The sequence below is a fragment of the Arctopsyche grandis genome, chromosome 8 (assembly GCF_051622035.1).
Source record: "Arctopsyche grandis isolate Sample6627 chromosome 8, ASM5162203v2, whole genome shotgun sequence".
NCBI classification, from domain to species: domain Eukaryota; kingdom Metazoa; phylum Arthropoda; class Insecta; order Trichoptera; family Hydropsychidae; genus Arctopsyche; species Arctopsyche grandis.
The window spans coordinates 19,831,176-19,853,036 of record NC_135362.1 but is presented as its reverse complement, the minus strand read 5'-3'; the positions used below and the strand labels follow the sequence as shown (position 1 = coordinate 19,853,036).

Genomic DNA, 21,861 nt, shown 5'->3' with positions numbered 1-21,861 from the left:
TAATTTAGAATAAAACGAGAAGAACGTTTTTTAGATTGTGAAAGTGACAATGCTTACTAAAATAGACGCCAATATTTTTTATGCTTTTACTTATGAATAGAATAAAACTTAGCCAAGATACATTATCAAACAATGACACAAAATATTGCGGATTATATTTTGGACAGTGACGGTTTTGCATGTGGCAACTCGTGGCAAACTTGCTTATGTCATTTTTGTAGATTTATTACAAGGCATTAGTGCAATATTTAGCTACATATCACTTTAATTAATGCTACAAATCAAATTTTGAACAGAGCAAACTGATACGCACGCCTTACAATCAACGAAATCAGTTATAAGATTAGTGTTCATCCGACATAAAATAACAGTAGACCTCTCCATTGCCCTACAATCAAGAGACCAAAAAATAAATGGTTGACAATAGTGAACCATTTTTTGTGCATAAAATCATCCTCGGCCGTCGATCTCTGTTCATGATGATGCTGTGTGGTGATTGGTTTAAATAAAGGGTACCCTACCTTTTTAAGGTTGGGAGCTACTTTTTCTATACATTTTCACGGCGATCGACTATTTTGTTGTTGCTTTTAGTGCTTAGAAACTAAAAATATTCATTCCAAAATGAAAAATATTGTTAAATAACTGCAGAAACAAAATAATTATAGCATTTTCATAATTTTTTTTTTGTGTCAATGTAACGTCATTTTTCAATTTAATCAACTGTAATTCATAATACTCCACATCCATTAGAAAAATCATTGCTATGGTTTGTACTAGACTTCGGACATTATTTTCATTCATATTTAAAGGTTAATATTATAAAAAAAACTGCAAATTTTACGAAACTCATTAACCTTCGGTAAAATACTTTATGATTTATAAAATATTAATATGATATTTCTTACTTTAAAAGTCATTCCTTGTTTCAAAGGTATGTCACACTATTATCTTTTCTCTTAAGTAAAAATGTTCTTATTTCAGGTAATAGCTCTCGAAACATAATTAAAACAATCACCTTACTATGTACATACATACATTGTGAATTAGCAAATCTTTGACCCTCAGTCTCAGCCTCTTTGAGTCTCAGTCTCAGTCTCAGCCTCTTTGAGTCTCAGCTTCTTTCAAAAGAATTTTTAATAAATTTTTATTTTTTATTTTTCATTTTAAAATATGTAATTTAAATTTAATAAACAAAATTTGTTTGGCGATCGACCGGTTGGGAACCGTTCGCTTAAATCTTTAAAATCGTGACCTAGTGTTTGCATGTAAAATTGCTTTTTAAACACTGTTTTCTATGGAATATAGGCACTTCTGGATTCCAATTATGAGTTTCATATATAGGGGAACAACTAGTGGGAAAAAATGCATTCACATTTCATCTTGTGTGTGTGTGGACATAGGCACCTTTGCTTTTTACTTTTAAGCCCCTCATACTAAATTCATTAAACACAATGTATCATTTTTATTTATATTCTGTAGTTTGAAAGGTTTTACTTTGTAAGCTCCATTAATGTTGATCAAACGTGGATCATTTTCTTGTGGGAAACTTTCGCTTATTATTATCGGAGGGATCGCCGCCGTTCCCCGACGCGAAATAATCCCATGAATAATTTAAGCGGGATAGCAGAAGGCTCTCCTAGCACTGCCAGATGTTTCTCCCCCGCCCACCCTCGGGACACTTCTTGGGAAACATCAAGCAAACATAACGTACATAGTTGGCGTCCTTACCTGGGAGCTTTTCGCGCCAAGTGCTAAAGTTCAACCGATGCATCCAACCGCAGGCTTCTTTCCCCGTTTGCAACATGTCAACATCAGACACGCTAATCTATTTTGCGTCAATTATGTAGTACGGGTGGCGGATACGTCTGTCTGTCTGTCTGTGTGTCTGTGGGGAACTTGAGAAGCCGTTGTTTGCTTTGGTGGGCCAACCAGAATTAATAATGTTTGCGCCGGCGCCATAATCATTACGTCTCGTGACGCTGAACAAATATCACCATGGGACGGGGATGCGAGAGACGTGCGATTATGTCGACAAACAGCAAAACCGATCGTTGCTTTCCGCTGTGGAGTAGTTTGCCGCAATTGTGTCAACAATTATCAACGTGTTTGACGCTGTTTATTCAAAAATATTGATCTGCCTATAAAACTATGCAAACGCAATTGAATTTCGGTGGGCATTATACAATGTACATACATATGTAGTACGATGTGCATAGATGCGAAACATATTTGTACACGTATGTACATACATACATGTGTATGTTAGAAATTTTTTATAAAAAATAATTGACGTAAACTTTGTCTACTCATCGGGATATTAGATTATATATGTACATACGTATTTATGTATGTACATACATATGTTTGTAAAACCGTATCGCAAAATTGTATCGTCTTTGAATTTGCTCAAAAACAGAGCAAGAATGACGGTTATTAATAACTAGTGTTGTGCCCGTTTAAATATTATCGCAAATCTATTAAATAAAAAAAATTCGGGTGTGACCAACCCATGACTTTATCTATATATATGAGGAATATAAGAAGATTACAAAACAACATTCGATATTGAACCGTACAGAGAGATTTAAAATACTAATAACTATGATAGCGAAACAAATTGAGCGCATACGATAAAAAGTAAATTATTCATTTGAAATTAAGAAAATTTTTGATATGGTTGAGAAGCCCTAACATTTAAACTAATTCAGTGAAATTCGCGATAGAGATATATGTATATACATATATAATCCAATAAAAAGTTACTTTTTCCATTAAAATAGGAAATTTTAGGACATTTTTTCGCGTGATTATTTTGTCGCGTGAACCATTTGTCGCGTGTACATTTTGTCAGTGCACCAATTGTCGGGTACATTGTGTCGTTGAACCTTTTGGAAGTGAACCAATTGTCGCGTCCCCCCTCTACATATAATACATATGTACTTCAATTGTACATATGTATTTCAATGACAATGTGTAACCGATACATTTTCATTTTCAAAAAATACTATCGGTATAATATTGTTCATCGATTCTTATCAACTTAATGTTTGCATTCGGCCCGTTGCGATCATTTTTAAAGTTTAAATGTTGAACGCGCAGCTGCATTTATCTCAACGGCAGATATGTACATACATATATGTATATACATAGTTAGTGATCCTTCAACTTTTTCACCCTTCACTTATGGTATGCTTTGCATCTCCATCGTTTCACTCCAACGCCTACGTAATAATCAGGGAAAACGCATTTTAAACAATCGGTATCCGAGCTGCAGTCATCATATACTGATATCAAGTTACGATAGACTCTTAAAATAGATACATTTTCAAATTACTTTTAATCTGTATCTAAATATATCAACATCAATTTACATTGCTAAATATGAACGCATCAAAGTATATCCCGTATGGTCTAGTGGCTAGGATACCTGGCTTTCACCCAGGAGGCTCGGGTTCGATTCCCGGTACGGGAAAATTTTTTATTACTTTATTTGTATTCAATAAAACATAATATGTGTTAATGATAAAAAAAAATATAAATAGGGACCTATCTAAATACTGTTTTTTTTATTTACAAAAATTTTTACGCGGTTTTTCAGCGCGTAAATTGAGAATTCGTGTAATATTAGAAGTGTATTTAGTAGCGAGCCGTTTGCCAACGACCATACCACGTTGAATACACCGGTTCTCGTCCGATCACCGAAGTTAAGCAACATTGGGCGCGGTCAGTACTTGGATGGGTGACCGCTTGGGAACACCGCGTGCCGTTGGCCCCCCCCACCTTTTTATTTTTGTTTGTTTTGGCCACATGCAAATTTTATTCGGTGACATTTTTTTTTATTTTACAAAATCAATTATTCAAGCACACTCGTCTAACAGATTGCTCCAAAGCGAAGAGTGTGCTAAAAAAATTAAGAAGTACAAAAGGAAAAAATACAAGTTAAATAAAAAAATTATATATACAAATTAAATTTGTATATATAATTTTTTTTTGTATATTAAATTTGTATATAAATTTATTTTGTTTTGTTTTATTTTATTTTTTCTTTCTCTTTTGTACATTTTTATATACTATTTTAATTTTGCTCAGTGTAAACAAAGAATGGGATTTATGGATTTTATTTTTAATTTTTACACTTTTGTTATTTTTTTTTTCTCTCTGAATGAGGTATTATTTTCCTTTTGTTACTTTTTTTTATTATTTTACCATGTTTTCTGCTTTTGCTTTTTTCCTTTATTTACAGTATACTTGTTTTTATATCATGTTTTTATATCTTTTTCAAATGTAGGCCATTGTGGCGCATTAGGTTCTTCCTGTAATGCCACAATGGTCCAAAACTATTAAATAAATAAATAAATAAGGAAAGGATAACTAAATAAAACATGATATCATAATAAAATCATAATTAAAAACACTAACTCAACCTTTCTAAATGGTCGCGACCTCCATAACTTAGGAAGTGGTGCAGAGAATGAAGAGAGACGTGACAAATGTCAATGGCACCATACATACTCCTACTCATTTAAATCGCCAATAATTTAACAACCAATAATCATGATATTTCAGGAAATTTGTATTTACTGTAAGTCTGAACGTTTTCCAATAAAAACTATAAACATATTCTCAGACCTCAAAAATATAAATATATCAAAAATCATGATGAATAATGATGAATGTTTGGAATTGTATTTTAAATCATTTACTAGCTTCTAAGCGTTTTCGAAAATAAAGTCGATGAATTCCTAAGACGTTATAATTTTCATAGTATTTCTTTGCTTCTTTATGTTTTCATCGTTTTAATGTAATTTTTACTTTTTTAGTAGTTATCATTAATGTATTTTCTATCATTTGTTACACGCTATTTATTAGTTTCATTATTGTTAGAGTTTCTAATGTGAAGACAAATCCCTAGAGTTAATAATAGTATTTAAGTAAACTAACAGTTGTACCCAATGACTAGAGACACGTATTTTGGGCACTTTGCTATTTATGCTTAATTGATGCTAAAATTCGGAATAGATGCTAATAGATGCTAAATTCGTAAAATATGCGATTAGATGCAAAAATAACAAACAAAAGTAAAAGTTGCATAAAATTTATAAAATAAATATACAATATTTAGAAGGGCCTTCCTATCCCTTTGTCTATTTATTATATGAAGAAATTGAGGGGATAAAACAGAGCTTGCAGTTTACCATGGACGGTGTTTTTCCTGTCGAAATCAAGCAACTACTTTTGTCTACAAAAGTAGTAAATACTTTTGTCTAGTAAAAGTACTGTAAACAAAAGAATACAGTTGGAGCTGTGTATCCAAAAGGCTGCTCTAAAAAGCGTCTTAAAACTAGACTCGCACTCAAGACTAAATGAGACAAATCTATTCCTCCGAACATTGAGTAAAACTATTCAATCCATCTGTGGCAGATTCAAAATCTAATATTAATGTTAAAGAAACAGTTTTGTTTTTTAGAAACCTGCCATTGTTTATGTATTAACAGAGGCTCAATGGAAGGATATAAGCACTTTTTAGACAATTAATAGAGAATATTAAAAGTGAATCCACGCCGGATATATTGCTATTATTGATGGCAACAAAAATTAAATATGAAGAATTTGATTGTGCCGCTCTAAACTCTATTTGGTGCCCCATCAATAGTGTGGATGCCGAAAGGTATTTTAGTAAATACAATATAATTGTTACCGATCGTCGCACGAGTCTCAAAAAAGAATCTGTAGAAATATGCTCCATGTTAAGTTTTAATCAATTTTAATTGGTATTATATTTTTAGATTAATATTTTTTGTCTTTGTAATTTTAATTTCAAAACATTTTTGAATTTTTCTATTTTTTTAATGGTTGTGTTGTCTTTAAATTGTATATATGTATGTATGTATATAAATTTTATTAAAATTCATCGAAATTTTTTATTATTTAAAATTAAACTTAAATAAAATAGATGCTAAATTGTACATTTTTAATGCCCTAAAACGCTAAAATGCAAAAAGGAAATGCTAAAATTGACAAAAATAGATGCCCAAAATACGGGTCTCTACCGATGACATATCATCGCATGGTTGTTTGCATATTAAGTTATTAAATAAAAATAAATAAAAGAAATTTGTTCGATCCGCACGTGGTCGAATTTTCTTTATATACCTTTTAAATACATTTAATTGTTTAATATAAAAAAATGGTAAAAACTACTTACCTACCTACATATAAACAATATAAAACACCGATAGAAAAATTAATTAATTAATTAAATAAAATGGCGGTTTACCCTCAGACAAGCGGAAATATTGGCATCGATTAGTATATATAGAACTTTTTTTTCTTTTGTTAAACGTATACGTTTTAGCAGTGACGTACATATGTATATATGTCGAATTAAAACGACTATTATAGTACGGCGAGCGTTATCAGACAGACAGATGGATTAGCGATATTATGTTTAATTAAATGTTTATTTTTTTAATATTTTCAGCATTATTTGAATGCGAAATTGTTAACTTCCGCATGAAATAAAAGGTTGCCGATCAACAGTATGCAGTTCGCACTAAAGGCGGCTCACCGTCGAGCGCTAAAGAGCATATCATTTTAATGAGGGGCATTTTGTAGTGAGCCGCATGCTTCGTGTCCACTCGTAGGGGATGCGGAGCGTTCCTTGGAGCCCCCGGGGGGCGCAGCCCCATACCTTCATACGAAACAAGAGTGCACCACCACCCCTCAGAAAGCTATTACGTGCAAGACCTGCCGGTCTCGTTTCGCGCCAGTGGGGCTTTGTATGTCGCGCGCTACTACGACACTAGTCCCCTCGATGCGTCCTACCGATAAATTGAAAAATCCTATAAACAACCACACAGGATGTGCAAATGTGTGTGTCTGTGTACGTTTGGTGAATGGCTCTACTAAAAATCTGTATTGCATCGCGGTTTCAACTATGTACATATGTAGCTCTGATCGATCGCACTCGAGTTGCATTAATGGGTTGCAAAAGGTTTGAAATATAAAATAATTTTAATTTATAATTCTACTACATATATTTTAGAACACATGACTTGAAAATAAAGTTCCTATAACAATTGAAAAGCTTTAAGGGTTGAACTAAGATTGTTGCTATAAAATAAAATTATTGCCATATAAAATAGTTTCAATTTAATTTAAAACCTATAACATGATTATTTTTAAATAATGTTGTATTTATTTTTCTATCCATTGTAAAAATACTTTTTATTTGGGCTTATTTAATTAAAATTCGATTGAATGTCATTATACAGGGTGCACTTCAGATCGATGCAAATCTTTTAGGAGGTAAAAGAAATTTCGAAGTAATCTAACCATTTTTACCATAGTCCAAAGTTTGCTTGCAATTTAATTGAAAAAAAAAAAAAAAAAATAAAGATTAATTATTGTGCTACCAGCGCATAATTATGAGATTTCGGGATTATTTAAAAAAAGGTAAAAAATTCGGATTATCTCGAAAACCGTAAGACTTTGGACAAAGTTTGGCTAGAAAGCTTTTAAGGGTGAAATCACACAGCGTGGGATGTGAGACGTGGGTTTTTTTAGACAGACACTCTTTTAAATAGTTCATAAAAGTAGATGGTAAAATTAAACATTTTTAATGCCCTAAAACGCTAAAATGCAAAATGAAAGTGCTAAAATTGACAAAAATAGATGCCCAAAATACGTGTCTCTAGTAATAATGTATTGAATTTTTTTCTGTGAGAGCTTTTTAAAATGTCTCTATATACATATACATACATACTTCAGATTGATACATGTTCATTATGGGTTAAAATAATCAACATAGATAACAGTTGAATAATAAAAATGAATTCGTAAGCGACAAATATTATTAATTGAAAAACTAACTTTGATTTGAAATATACTAAATCCAGTCTACCGTTCGCATTTATACAGCAAAATTTTAACGTTTTTGAATAACGTATTTTCCTAAAGTCGAAAGACAAACTGATACTTTTAACGATTAAAATTAACCATTTATTAGTATATTTCTGTTGAATTATTCTAGGAATAGCACATGCATCACATTTGCAATTTTAAGATAAAAGTTTCATAGCAAATTTGCAAATAGGTAAATGTGAAAGATTTTATCTTTATTATCGATGTAAAAATACACTAATCTCGTACTTTTAACTGTCCGCTTGTTACCTGCTTGAATCGGCCAAAGGTTTTTTTTACTAAGGCTCGTATTATTCGGGTCAGAATTTTAATACGTTTTTGGTCAGAATTTATATTACATTGGTAAGAATTTATATTACATTGGTCAAAATTTATATTAAACGGTCAGCATACAATGGTCAGAATACTAAAACTAGAATAAATATGAAATGGTCAGAAATTATACTAATTAGTCAGAATTTATATTAAATGGTCAGAATTTATATTGAATGGTCATAATTTGTATTAAATGGTCAGAATTATGTTGACAGATGGTCAGATTCATTTTTGTCAGTTGGCACTAGAATCATTACTAGTGCATGCAACGTTGAAGATTGGTACAAGTGGTCAAGGGGACGACAGTCAAACGTCAAACGAGTATTGTAGTTATTCGACAATCAAACGTCAAGCGTAGTTATTCGCATGCGCAAGATTATTATTATCGATTAGCAAAAAAGTGTATGATATAATGATCGATAAATAAAAAATTATAATACTCTTTAAGTTTTTTTTTTGTTTTCCTTTTTTTGCAATATTGCAATGAATTTTTAATTCATTGCAATATTGTCTACAAAGTTTTATTTTATGCTGACTGACTACTTGTTATTTTTAAATATTCTGACCATTTACCATTTTTCGACATTCTGACCATTTATTAATTTTCACATTCTGACCATTTATCATTTTTCGACATTCTGACCAATTATTACTTTTTTCTGACCATTTATCAATTTTCAACATTCTGACCATTTATTTATTTTCACATTCTGACCAATTATTACTTTTTCTGACAATTTATCATTTTTATTCTGACCATTTATCATTTTTATTCTGACCCTTTATTCTTTTTTATTCTGACCAAATACCATTTTTATTCTAACCATTGATTATTTATTCTGACCTTCAATGATATAATTATGACCGTGCTGTTATTAAAATTCTGACCGAAATTTGATTTTTATTCTGACCCAAAAATGATTTAAATTCTGACCGTTTAATTTGTTGCCTTTTACTAATTCGTTTTAGGATATTGTGACGAGGGAACTGACCATTCTGAACACCAGAACGAATCTTTCCCTAAATTTTACTATGCCATAAAAAGTAGGTAAAATCCGCCACTCGAAAACAGTTATACCATTTTGCTTACTGTCCAAAAAACCCTAAGAGTATAAAGGCCAAATAATGCTTTTATATTTTTACTGAAAATGTACATATTATTTGCGGGGGGGCCTGAACCACCTTCGAAAGCCGGGCCCCAGGTTATTTGCATACTCTTCCCCCCCTTTCGTAAGGCCTGCATACATACACGGATACATATGTACATAGATATATAATATTTAGTTCAGAAATAAAAATTCTCTTTTCAGACAAATTTAGAGTGGCCGTGAGCTTTTTTCCAATATAATAAATAAATACCTTTTTATAACATTTTGTATTCATATAAAAAATCATTTTGTATTATTATGTATATAAAATCCAAGAAATATTCATAAAGTGAGACAGTCATTTAAATGTAAAAAAATTCGTTGAATTTTTTCATAAACAGAAAAATATTGGTTTCTTCGTAAATACTTATTTGGAAAGATTTTTTTAAATAAATTTTGTATAACACCCACACAAATACATATAACATCGAAGTACGAATTTGGTTGTTATAAAGGAATTAATGTTTTCCGTAAAAATGTCTTCTCCGAAAAAATATTCAATGTATTGTCATATTACATAATATTTGTTTGAGTTTAATAATGGCGTATTATTAGCCTGTTTAATATTATAATATTTACATACATATGTATATACTAATTCAGGAATCATTTTTGTGAATTCGTTTTGATATTTTTATAAGATGTCAATACATACATACCTGCAATGCAAAAATACGATGATATTAAAAAAAATTGTATTTTAAGATGAATAACCAGGGGTTTTTCCCTCGTAATGAACCATCTCTTGTTCCACATCACCTTTTCCATCATTGTGTCGTCTCCCTCGCAACTCGCTCTGAAGCATCAACGCTGTTGACCTGAATACGACTACTCCACGCGTACTTCTACGCATAAATCGTCCCGCGTACCACCCCATACACCACCCGCTTCTTTCATGCAACCCCGTGCAATCTCAACATCAGATTAATGCACCCTTCCGCAGCTCCCTTCAGTAAATTTCAGTTGCTAAGCACTGTGTAAAAGTGTTAGTTAGTGGACGTCGTCTGTTGGTGAAACATGCAATTCCAGGACTTGCAGCAGCCTGCAGGTGGAAAACTTGACTAATGGAAAGTCCGAGCAAATACTGCACCTTCGGCTGAAACGTCGCCTAATGGTCGGCATTTAGCGGTTAGTTTGAAATGAACTCAAAGTTTAAGAGAGCGCCAAAACCAACAGACGAACTTGCTAATGCTTAAACAACATTTTATTAATTTAACTTTCAACTTGGGTTATGTAGGTACAAAAGCGTGCAACATTTAGATATATCTATACATACATATATGTATGCATGTGTGTAGTTGCTGGCTTTAAGAACGATGCATGAAGTGTATTAAAGAATAAATACTCTTATGGTGTCGTGAGCAATATTTTCCCGACTGTCATGTCGTATTGTGTTCAGTAGGCGCTTTTTCATACTGATTATTATTTGCAGTGAGATTTCACTATGCTTTTATTCCTCTGTTACGAAGCACGGATCACTGTGTAAGATCTTCGTTCTCTTTTTCCTTGCTTTTTCGCTGTCTACGTATATTGCCTCTATTTTCCTGCTGATATGTTTCATATAAGGGAAGCTTTTGAAAACGTAATAGATACATGGAAAGTGTTTTTTTTTCCCACCATATTATACATAACTTTATTGTATTAATGTTATTTGTTCCTATATGTATATTATTGATGATTTTTTATTGTGTTTTGTGATTGCAGTATACATATGTTACTGTTATTTCAAAGCGTTAACCCGTCTTTTGTGGATTGTGAAGTTTTTCTGTTGTGTAAATACAAACATAAAATAATTTTGTATTTAAACCAGGGCTGTGGAGTCGAATCAAAATTTAGTGACTCTGACTCCAACTTTATTTTATGATTTGACTTCGATTCTGACTCCGACTCTAACTCCAAACTCCGACTCCGACTCCAAACTCTGACTCCGGCTTGAACGATTTTAGTAAGATAGACTTTTCTTGCCAACGTATAAAATTTTAAATAATAGAATAATAACGATTTTCAAAATATAAGAAATTAAAGGATTAAAAAAATCATTAAAACTTAACATGTTACCCAATTTACTGAATTGTTGGTAATTAAATAAGTATAAATAAAAATAAAGTACATTATAGTGCATGTCTATGAATTTCATACACAAATAAATCAATGCAAATAATGGGAGTAAAAATGAGAATAAAAAAATATTCTAGGTTTGGCCAAAAAACCTCAAAATACCTGCAATTTAACGATTTTATTTATAATATAATTTAAAATCATGATTTTTGTAAAGAAATTAATTAATTTAAATTTATTAGTGGATTTGCCAGAGTATTGGACTCTAGTTGACACATACCGTAATACTTTTAATTAAAGAAAATAATAAAACGAAAGAGTCGGAGTCAGTTGATTTTTACGTCTCCAACTCTGCTTGATATGCTTCGACTCCACAGCTCCGACTCTGACTCCACAACCCTGATCTTAACGTTAATTCGTTCACTTTAAGTTGAGTTTTTGTACTTACATATTATTTTTCCTGATTATGGATAAACACAGTGGCGGCTCGTCCATACGCACTGCGGTACTGCAGCACCCCCAAGGAAATTGAGAAAAATTTAATATTATTATATTAAATGTATGTATGTATATTACATGCAAATATCAATACTATTTAGGCGTGTATTAAGCTCGCCCGCACACCGATACATCCAATAATGATCATACATCGCGGTACTAATATCAGAAAGTGAGGCATCGTTTATGATTTTGTGCAGTACGGTTTTCGATGGAATTGCTCGAGTGGGCGAAGGAGGGGCGCGGGGGCAGCTAGAAGCTTGGGTCGTACTGCACTCCCAACAGTGCTATACACATTTCTTGTTGCGTTCGTGTGTGCGCCGCGCGATCGACACGCTCCTCACTTTTCATCATTTCTTCTGCACCTTTTGTCTTTCTTTCTACACCTCTTACACTTTCTATCTTTCTACACTTCCTTCTACACGTCACTCTAAGTATTTAAAATGGTATAAAAATCAAGAAAAGCTGAGCCAATGGTTTCAAGAACTTAAATATTCTTCCGAAAATACTGATAAAACAGATTCTACCAATTTACTGAATACAATTTTTTATTTTAGTCAGAACTTTTTCACAAGTTAATGCCGCATGTAGAAATTATTTATAACCAAATGCAATCTTGTAATATCAATGCATTTTCAATTAAAGAAAACTTAAAAAGTTTTACTAATGTCATTATTCAAATACGAGAAAAAATAGAAGCCAAAAATATGTGATGCATATATTATCGCACATATTATAGAAGCCAAAAATATGTGCGATGCTATTATTAAGGATATAAAAGAAAGATATACTTTTTCTAATCAATTAAAAGCTGTGAAATTATTTAATAAAGAGAATTTTGAAAAATACTGAAAGAAAATGCCAATGAAAGATCTACTACTAACCGTTGAACATATCCAATGCTATGTAGATAAAGAAAAACTTCAAACTGAATTAGAAGTGTTTTACTCAAGGAAAGAAATGCATAGTATTAACGATTTCTTAATCAATTTATGCAAAGTTCGTGTCGAAATAGCAAAACTTATTCAAATTCTGCTTACAACTTTAACTATGTACATCCGAGCCACAACGGTGTTTTTCATCAATAAGTAGAATAAAGACATACATATACGACTATAAGACACAATGGTTCAGGAAAGATTGACGGCTTTGTATATGCTGTCAATTGAAAAAAAATGATTATGGACAGTAAAAAATTTAACAAAAAGGTGATTCTTTTGTCTTTTTTCAAGGAAAAAAGACAGAAGAATCAATTTTATAATGAAATAAAATACATATAATGTTTAATTTTGATAATATTGATGTTAATAGGAAAATATAATCCAACTAAACAATTTTTTTAGACCAATTTTTTTTACAACCCCCAGATATCCACGAGCCGCCACTGGATATACATACATAATATAAAGTTTATTTATACAAAAAGATTATTGATATTTTAAGAAATATAATAACTTTTTTTGCCTTCTTTTAATCCATCAGTGCTTGATAGACAGGAAAAAAGGACTAAATAAAAAACAACAACATGAAATGATGTTTCCTGTTGTAGCATTTACTAACATATTCCAACTTTATATAAATGGAAAATATTATAAGTTAAATATATACCTACATATGTATGTTCGTTTTTTTAATTCTAATACGGCTTAAGTCGTGTACAATTTTGTCACAACATGGCACTGCGCTTGCTGAAGAGATGACAGAAATATTGTTAGATAAAAAGCGGTTAAAGTTCAAGAGATAAACGGTCGTGATGTCTTTATGGCTCGCTCGGCGGCTCCTCATCTCCTTCCTTTATTTTCTTTCATACATATTCCCAATTTATTCCCCGCCTAACAAGATTCTTATCAAGTTGCCGAGGGGTAGGAAGAACGCCCTCCATGTCATTATCGGAGACAACGTAAAACTTTTCAAAACCCCCCCTCCCGAATGTATGTATGTACGAAACAGCAGATGCGATAGCTTCCAGCAGTGATTGACGTACATACAAAAAAATATACATACATATATCTATTACATAATATATATTGTATATTTTTTTATTTATATACGTTTTTTTAGATTTACTTCAATGGAATCGTTTGATTTCGCAACGTATAACTGAAGGCGCTCATAAAGACCGTTCCTTTTAATATTTGCACAGATTATTACTGCGGTAAAAGGAAACGTTTATCCAAAGAGACCTTTTCACGTTTTGGGGGGTAGGTTGGTGTGTGAACGCACCCTTAGGTGTGTAAATGCGTTTTTATTTCGCAGCATTTTCCACTCTCGGCGTATGAGAATTTTCACTTGTTGCCTACATATACATATATACATACATGCATATATTGAATAATAAATTATTTTTTCCAAGGTGGCTATAAAATAAAATAAAATAAAAAAAGTGGCGGCGAAAAAACGCTTTTGCGGGGACAAATCCGCAGTCGGGGCGAAAGCCGTAAATAAAATCCGTATATAAAACGGATTTCCAAGAAAAACAAGCGGCCTTCGCGAGTTCACCTTTGATACTTTGCTTCCACTGAGTCCCCTCTCTCGTAGGTTTCACTCGGTTTGATGGAACCGTGGTTCTGTTGGTTAAAAAAAGGCACATCAAAGAAGGTGCGAGAACGGGTTACCCTGCCACAGGGTTATTGTTTCAGGGGTCCGCCGGAAAAGTCGTTTGTGTTAATGCGAACGAACCGAGTCTCCCTCTTACACCCACTCTCCTTCTCCCGGCAAAGTCGCTTGGAGATGCAAGTGAAATATTCTCCACCAGTCGGCACTTTGCTAATGAATATTCTAAGTCGGGATCTAGACGAGTACGCCGACAAGAAAATGTGATACGTTAAGTGCAGACAGACCATGGCATTGCATTTGGAAATTAAGATATACAGGGTGGATTTTTACTTTGAATCTTGAGAATCTGGTCGAAATGTCAGTTTTAATATCCAACAATATTTTTGTTCACTTTTCAGTCAATGTTCCATAAAATCAATTAACACTAAAGTAAAAGTACACTCAATAAATGTGAGGCTGATAAGTTCTAGAAATTTTATCTCAAATCAAAAGAAATAGTTTAAAATAATACTTGTTTACGGGCGATAACGGATTGTTTTGATAGTGGCGTCAATATCACCATGCGCTAACGCTGAAACAATGCACAAAAATAATAACTCAAAATCGGTGTCGAAGATGCTTTCATGCACAAAAATGGTTCACTATTGTCCTACAAAGCAAGAGAGTAAAAAAAAAGTTGACAATAGTAAACCATATTTTGTGCATAAAAACAACTTCGACGCCAATCTCTGCTTATCTCCATTTCCCTTCCTCTCCCTGCGGTTTTTATTAAGTAAATTTTGCATATGGAATTTGCAAATTTTTACAACCATTCTTTCAATTTTATGGCCACGGGTTCTATCCCTGGCTTTTATGCCGGGAAAACCTTGGATTCCAAGGGCAATTGTTTCCTTTCATGGTTTGCCAATTTATCTGATTTCATTGGAAATGGTTTCAAGAAATTCGCAATTCTGTCCTATTTCTCATAGAATTTGAGTTTGCAGCATGTCAATTATGTTGATATTTAAAATGCTGCAAAAATTTGTCCATAGATGTATCTATGATTGTTAATCGATGTTTATAATTGATATTGAAAAATACTTGAAATACGTATGTACAATATTTGATCATAGATGTCGTGTAAAATAAAAATGGGTGTATACCTGTATAAATATGTATATAAATTTGAAAGTTTTACTTATGTAGTGTTTATGTTTTTTTCACAATAAATACGTAAAATCATTTCTGCCGTGCTATTTTGCTATATGCATGTGATATTTTCCACATCAGTAAGCGTAGATTGATTAAGATTATTATAACTTATTTTTATGTGTGATATATTGGTGAATTTTGATCTTCTCTATTCTATTTTGGTTCTCATGGGGATGTTTTATATACGACTGGTTCTTGAACAAACATACATATGTACATATACTTTGGTGCTGTCTGTCTGTTAAGACAGTCCCAATTTTTCTCCTTATATTTAACTATTATTACATACATATATGTTTTGCGATTATATTTCTATAATTATTTGAACTTTTGCTGCTATTTTTTCTTATGTATTGTATTTATAAATATATATTTTATATTTCGGTATAATAAATATATATTTTTTTGGTATTTTTTTATTCTATGGCGCATTAGATGAATTCCCATAATACCACAATGGTACAAACTTTAAATAAATAAATATAAAACCCACTAATATTTGTTTAGTTATTCACTTTAACTAATTCTAGCATTATTTTTACTCACAAAATATAATGATACAAAAAAACATAAACGTATATACATACATATGTACATATACTAAAAAATACTGGTTGTACTTCTTTTCAACTTATGAATCCAAAAAAATAAAATTATTAAACTTTATGGCGCACTCTGTACAATATATGAAACTCACAACCTTACATTACCTGTTATCGTAATACTTAATCACATATAAAAATGCGAAGAATATTGACGTGGATATGAAACGATGCGATGAGCATTTAATGATCGTAAAATTAAACTATCGCTTCATACAAGCGCGTGCTGTGTAGAATAGATACGTTCCCGATCGGATTTCCCGACATTTTCCTTGGCGCACGAGTCCCACGTATCCCAAATGAAACAATAACTCGCGAGTCTGGCTTATCCGTGCCCAGGTTTATTTTCGATTTGCGGGCAAGCGACGTCGTAAGCGACCATTCGCCGGATTGGTAAGCGAACGAACGGAAAAAGAGAGAGAAAGCAACGGTTTATCGATGGCGCGTGTTCGCCGAATCCATTCCACTTTATACGGCTCGCCAATTTGGCTTTCGCGTTGATGACGAGCGATAATCTGATCCGGGTCTTATTTTTTTGTTCTTCCATATTCTTCCATACAGTCAGCCCTACGGCCGGGCTGTCGTAAAAGATTCTGATGCATCGATATCTCGGATGGTCGTATTATTTTACGACCGAGTCGTCAAAATAAAAAAAACGCGAGAAAATTATGACATTTTTACCTGGCACAACTCTCGAAGACTGCTGGCGGCGCGATAAATTATATGAGATTCAATAATTTTCGCGAATCACAGCATTGCTTGATCTCCACATACCATCGCATAACCTGAAAATTCTTACAATGCATAACGGTCTCGACACTTAATCATTGATTACTATTTTCGGAAAGACCACACGTTTTGCGATATTATTGTACATATAAAAATGTACTGTTTTTAAAAAAATTTCCAGTGAAATTTATAAATATTTCCAAAACTAATCCAATAGTATATTATCTGAATAGCTTCCAGTAACTACCTGTTTTTCGGTGCCAATTAATTGAGCTTTAATTTTGACCATTTTCACTTTCATAATAATCATTTACAGTCATAACTAATATATAGCACGAAAAACAAATTATTTAATTTTAATAAAATGTATTAAACATTAAATAAATTATTTCAACATTCAACAAGTATATTGTGTACATAAAAAAATTATAATCACTGGGAAGTGGATGAAAGATTGAAACTTTTTTGTTTTAAGTTTTTGTTCTGAAAATTTTTTTTGGATTAAGCAATAATTATTATTCGGAATTTGAAAAGGAAGCTAGTGAAATATTTCACAACAGACGTAAGACAAAGATGAAACGACAGCCCTTGCCAACTCAGTTTTAAACAAAATTATAAAATCTTTCTTCAAAAATATCCCAAATATTCAATTGCCAACTGAAACCTATTCAATTTAAAGTTCATGATACGATGTCAAAATTTTCTAAATTTTAGTGCATGATATTTGTCGTATCAGTATTAGAAATAAAGTTAAAGTGAATAGTAATTAGTTTAAAGTTGAAAATATTCAAAATAAAGTTAAGGGTTACCAAGTTTAAAGTATTTTTATTTTTTTAATTTAAAGGTATTTGAAATAAAGTACCGCATAGTAAGTGAATACCATTAAAAATAATGTTCAATCATATGATTATATGTATATTCCAGGAATATATAGATATGTACATATATTCCCCGTTGTTTTTTTTCAATTCTAGTTTCATACAAATTCAATAAAACGACTTGACAAACTCATCAATAAGCAACTCCAATATCAGACAACATTCCCAAAACTGTCCAGTATATGTACATAAATATATTTACTAATTTTACTAAACGTATAATTTCATATTTTACCCTGTAAATGCAGAAATCGGCTACTTCACTGTCGTAAAACTTTTGTATTCAGAAACTTAAGTATCATACAACTTTCTCATAACACGATTTCATTGTTTTGAAACTTTGGTATTCTAAATATGTAATAGTGATCCTATGTATAATTAAAATTTGTTAGAAAACTTGTATTGATATCATATTTTGTTTTGAATGACGTAGATGTCTGAAAAGTCTAAATACTGTATACTTAATTTTATTAAATCATCATTGTTTTCATGATTGATTGTGATTTCTGAGTGAAATTTTGATTAACTCTCTTCCATTTGGGCCTTACAGGGATGTTTTGTATTTGTAGTTGTTTCTTACATATTTATTGAAACTGGCTGTAGGTGCAAGGCATTCCTTATGCTATATTTTATTTGATATTTTTACTTTATCTGTTATTATTAAATGCTATTTTTTATGTATGTATGGATGTATTTATGTTTATGTTTAATTGTTATTTTGTTTTTTTTCTTTTTTGTGTTATATTTTTTGACCATTGTGGCGCTTTAGGAATTCCTGTTATGCCACAATGGTCTGTTTAAAATAAATAAATAAATTATTGAATTATGCAGATGTTCTTAGGGCTTAATTTGTAAATGCATTGTTCTTGTGAATCAGATTGTGAACGCTTCAGATTTCGAAGTTCAACTATTCACTTAATAGCAATATCCACCTTTGTTACACACGAGACGCTACAGAAAGCGAAATTCGGCATCAAGTTTGTTCTCATCTTAACTTTGACCGTAACGTGGGGGATTCGACTTACTTGGTTTCCGGCTTGTATGCAACAATTAGGACCGACTGATAATCACAGGAATAGGAATCCCTGCAGGAGTGATGATGTTGAGATGCAATCCATTGTCTGCGACAAAGCCTCCTTAACGAGCGGTTCCGAACGGATTAAGACGCGTCGTATTCCAGCAGTTTCAAACCTTACTTCAAAGCTTCTGATCTAACTAACACACCAACTAACGTTCGCTTTTTCGTTTAAATCCTAAACTAGTACGGTCACTGTATTTCCGTGGTGTGCAAAGTGTGTGCTTGTGAATAAATTTGAGGATCGTTTTTGCTTACGCTAGATTCATATTCGGCTAAAAGCCATTTTGTGTATCTGTTGTTATTTAATCAGGTATGCGCCATCAATTACCGCTACCTGACAACTGTATCACATTATGTAAATTTTAATACCCGACGGTGCTCGTTCACTCTAATGGCGTGCCTATTACTTAGCCAGTCTTCGCCGCTGCAACCGTTCAACTTTTCAATTAATCAATAAAAGCAAGTGTCATTTCATACCCATGGGAATATTGCACGCCAGTATCAAACCAACCCCTTTTTGCACGAATCGCGTATGCGATTGAGAATATGAATATTCAACATTGACAATAAACCGATGCGTAATTTCAGTCTATGGAAAGGGCGTGCGAATCTTTAATTTTTTTTCGTATTTATAATAAATTTATGTACTCTACGTTCGAAACTTTATTTTTAAAATGGTTCGTAATAATAATAGAGATTAAACATGAACATGTAATTAATTATAATAACATATTATACAATAATTTTCTCGTTTTAGTTTTACATTACGCTAAACATTTCGAGTAAAGTTTTACATTACGCTTTACAAATTATATGTAATTTGAAGATATAATGTTTAAAAAAAAAGCAATCAATCACTGAATTATAAATATGTTTTAACGTTAGTTTCAAATTATTTATTTATAATGTACGTATATACATATGTACATTAGGGTTTTACGGGAAACCGCAGAATTTTCGATGTCCCATATCCCGGCAATTTTTATCTTGAATCCTGGTAAAAATATTTGAATCGAAACTTTATAATAATGGCGAACATGCAATTTTTTCTTTAGAAATATCTGATTTTCGACCCATTTAAAAAAAACCAATAAAAGTTTCAAGCAATTTAAAATATAAATCAAAGTAAAATTTTGAGATATTAAATTAGTATTTATCATATTTTTAAGATAATTTAGTAATTACCTTAAAAGTATGATAAAAATGCAGTGAAAGAAAAAAATCACGGTGTTTTTTACGAAATAATTATTAATCTTCGCGAGAACCCACGGCAACACTGAAGGTAATTCACAAGTAAAATGACTTCCAACATCTTTTTTTTTTTATTTTTGAAGACATTTTGAAGGATAATGTACCGCTATTTTTTGTCAATAAATAAGATGCCTTTAAGGATGAGCTCACAAAAAAAATGAGCCCAAAAGGTCCCATAGTGAGTTATTTATGACTAGTCACCGGACCCAGAAGGTGCCGCGTATTGTTCAAAGGTTGTAAATGCATTGTTAAAGGTTTGCCGAACCTTTTTTACAAAGGATTTACAACAATGGAACAATGGATAGCACTGTGACGATCCTACCTCTATTTATGACCATCACAAATGGACGTACACGCTGTTCAATCGGGGGCGCTAATTTCCTGTCAGGGGACTGTACATACATACATATATCTTGCGATGTCATTACAAGAAGTATCCTTCTTGTAATGACGGTTGCACGATGTAAGAAATTCTTTTAGATTCTGATGAAGATGAGATAATTGTGTGTTTGACGATGAATGAAGAACTAAATAAAGAGTTACCAAAGACTAATCTACAAAATAATGTAAATAAAAATAGTATCAACTTTAAAAAATAAATATATATATGCTGGCAGGAGAAACAGGAGATAACTAAAAAAAAGTTTTCGTCTCTTTTAGCTTTATAACTAACTTCGACCAAAACTGGAAGACTTTTTTCTATTGCTGGAAATATTTGTGCAAAATCTAGAAACAGGCTTTCGGATTCTCATTAATATATTTTAGTATTCTTATAAAGCTATTTCAAATAAATTTGTTTTTTAATTACATTTTTTCTAGTCAATTAATATATTGTTTACTTTTTTTTAAATATTTTGTTAGTAAATAAATTTTATATTACAAAAAATAAATAAAGTGATTTTTTTTACATCACATGTCCCGGGATCCTGGGAACACCGGGAAGGATCCCTAGCACCGTCCCGTGTCCCGAAAATCTAAAAATCCGGGAAACCAGAAACTCTAATATATGTAAATATTATAGATATGATCATATGTATGTACATATATATATATATATATATATATATATATATGTACATACATAAAACGTCTTACTGCATATATCAGAATCTTTACATGATTTAATTAGATCTAGTTAATTAGAAACCACATGCAATAAGCAAATAGTTTCGTTGCAGATACAAACTCTTCGTTCATTGTGAAAATATTGTTAAAAATACACATTTAGTAGCTAATATAATTAAAGTCTAATATTTTTGAACTATGAATAGGTCTATCATAAAAGATTAATGAAAATTACGACTTGCGCATCAATTAATATTAAAAATATTAGTTTCGAGAACAATTTCGTTTACTCCTTCTGCCACTCCTTTTATTTATTTATTCATAAATTTCAATTTAATACCCAGCTATTATTTGGTCATAAAAAGTTTTTCGAAAATTTTATAATTAATAATTTGGCCGCGCGCTTTGTACCGGGCTGGTCCTTAAAAGACAGCGCGGCGGGAGTACGGAGGTAGGGATTTTTACGAGGAAAATTCTGCGAAACGCCATAGGGAAGTTTGCATAATTTGGCGCTAAGATAACCCAAAAATGAAGGCGTCGTTTGGCCCGGGCGTCGCTAGTCGTCGACC

At 31.9% G+C, this 21,861-nt stretch overlaps 2 non-coding genes across 2 annotated transcripts; both read left to right on the top strand.

The window, feature by feature from the left end:
• Positions 1–3,400: 3,400 nt before the first annotated feature.
• Positions 3,401–3,472, top strand: TRNAE-UUC (transfer RNA glutamic acid (anticodon UUC)). The gene has a single exon. It is a non-coding gene; the product is annotated as a tRNA-Glu (tRNA).
• A 181-nt stretch (positions 3,473–3,653) lies between these two features.
• On the top strand, positions 3,654–3,772 carry LOC143916274 (5S ribosomal RNA). The gene has a single exon (XR_013260964.1). It is a non-coding gene; the product is annotated as a 5S ribosomal RNA (ribosomal RNA).
• Positions 3,773–21,861: the final 18,089 nt, after the last annotated feature.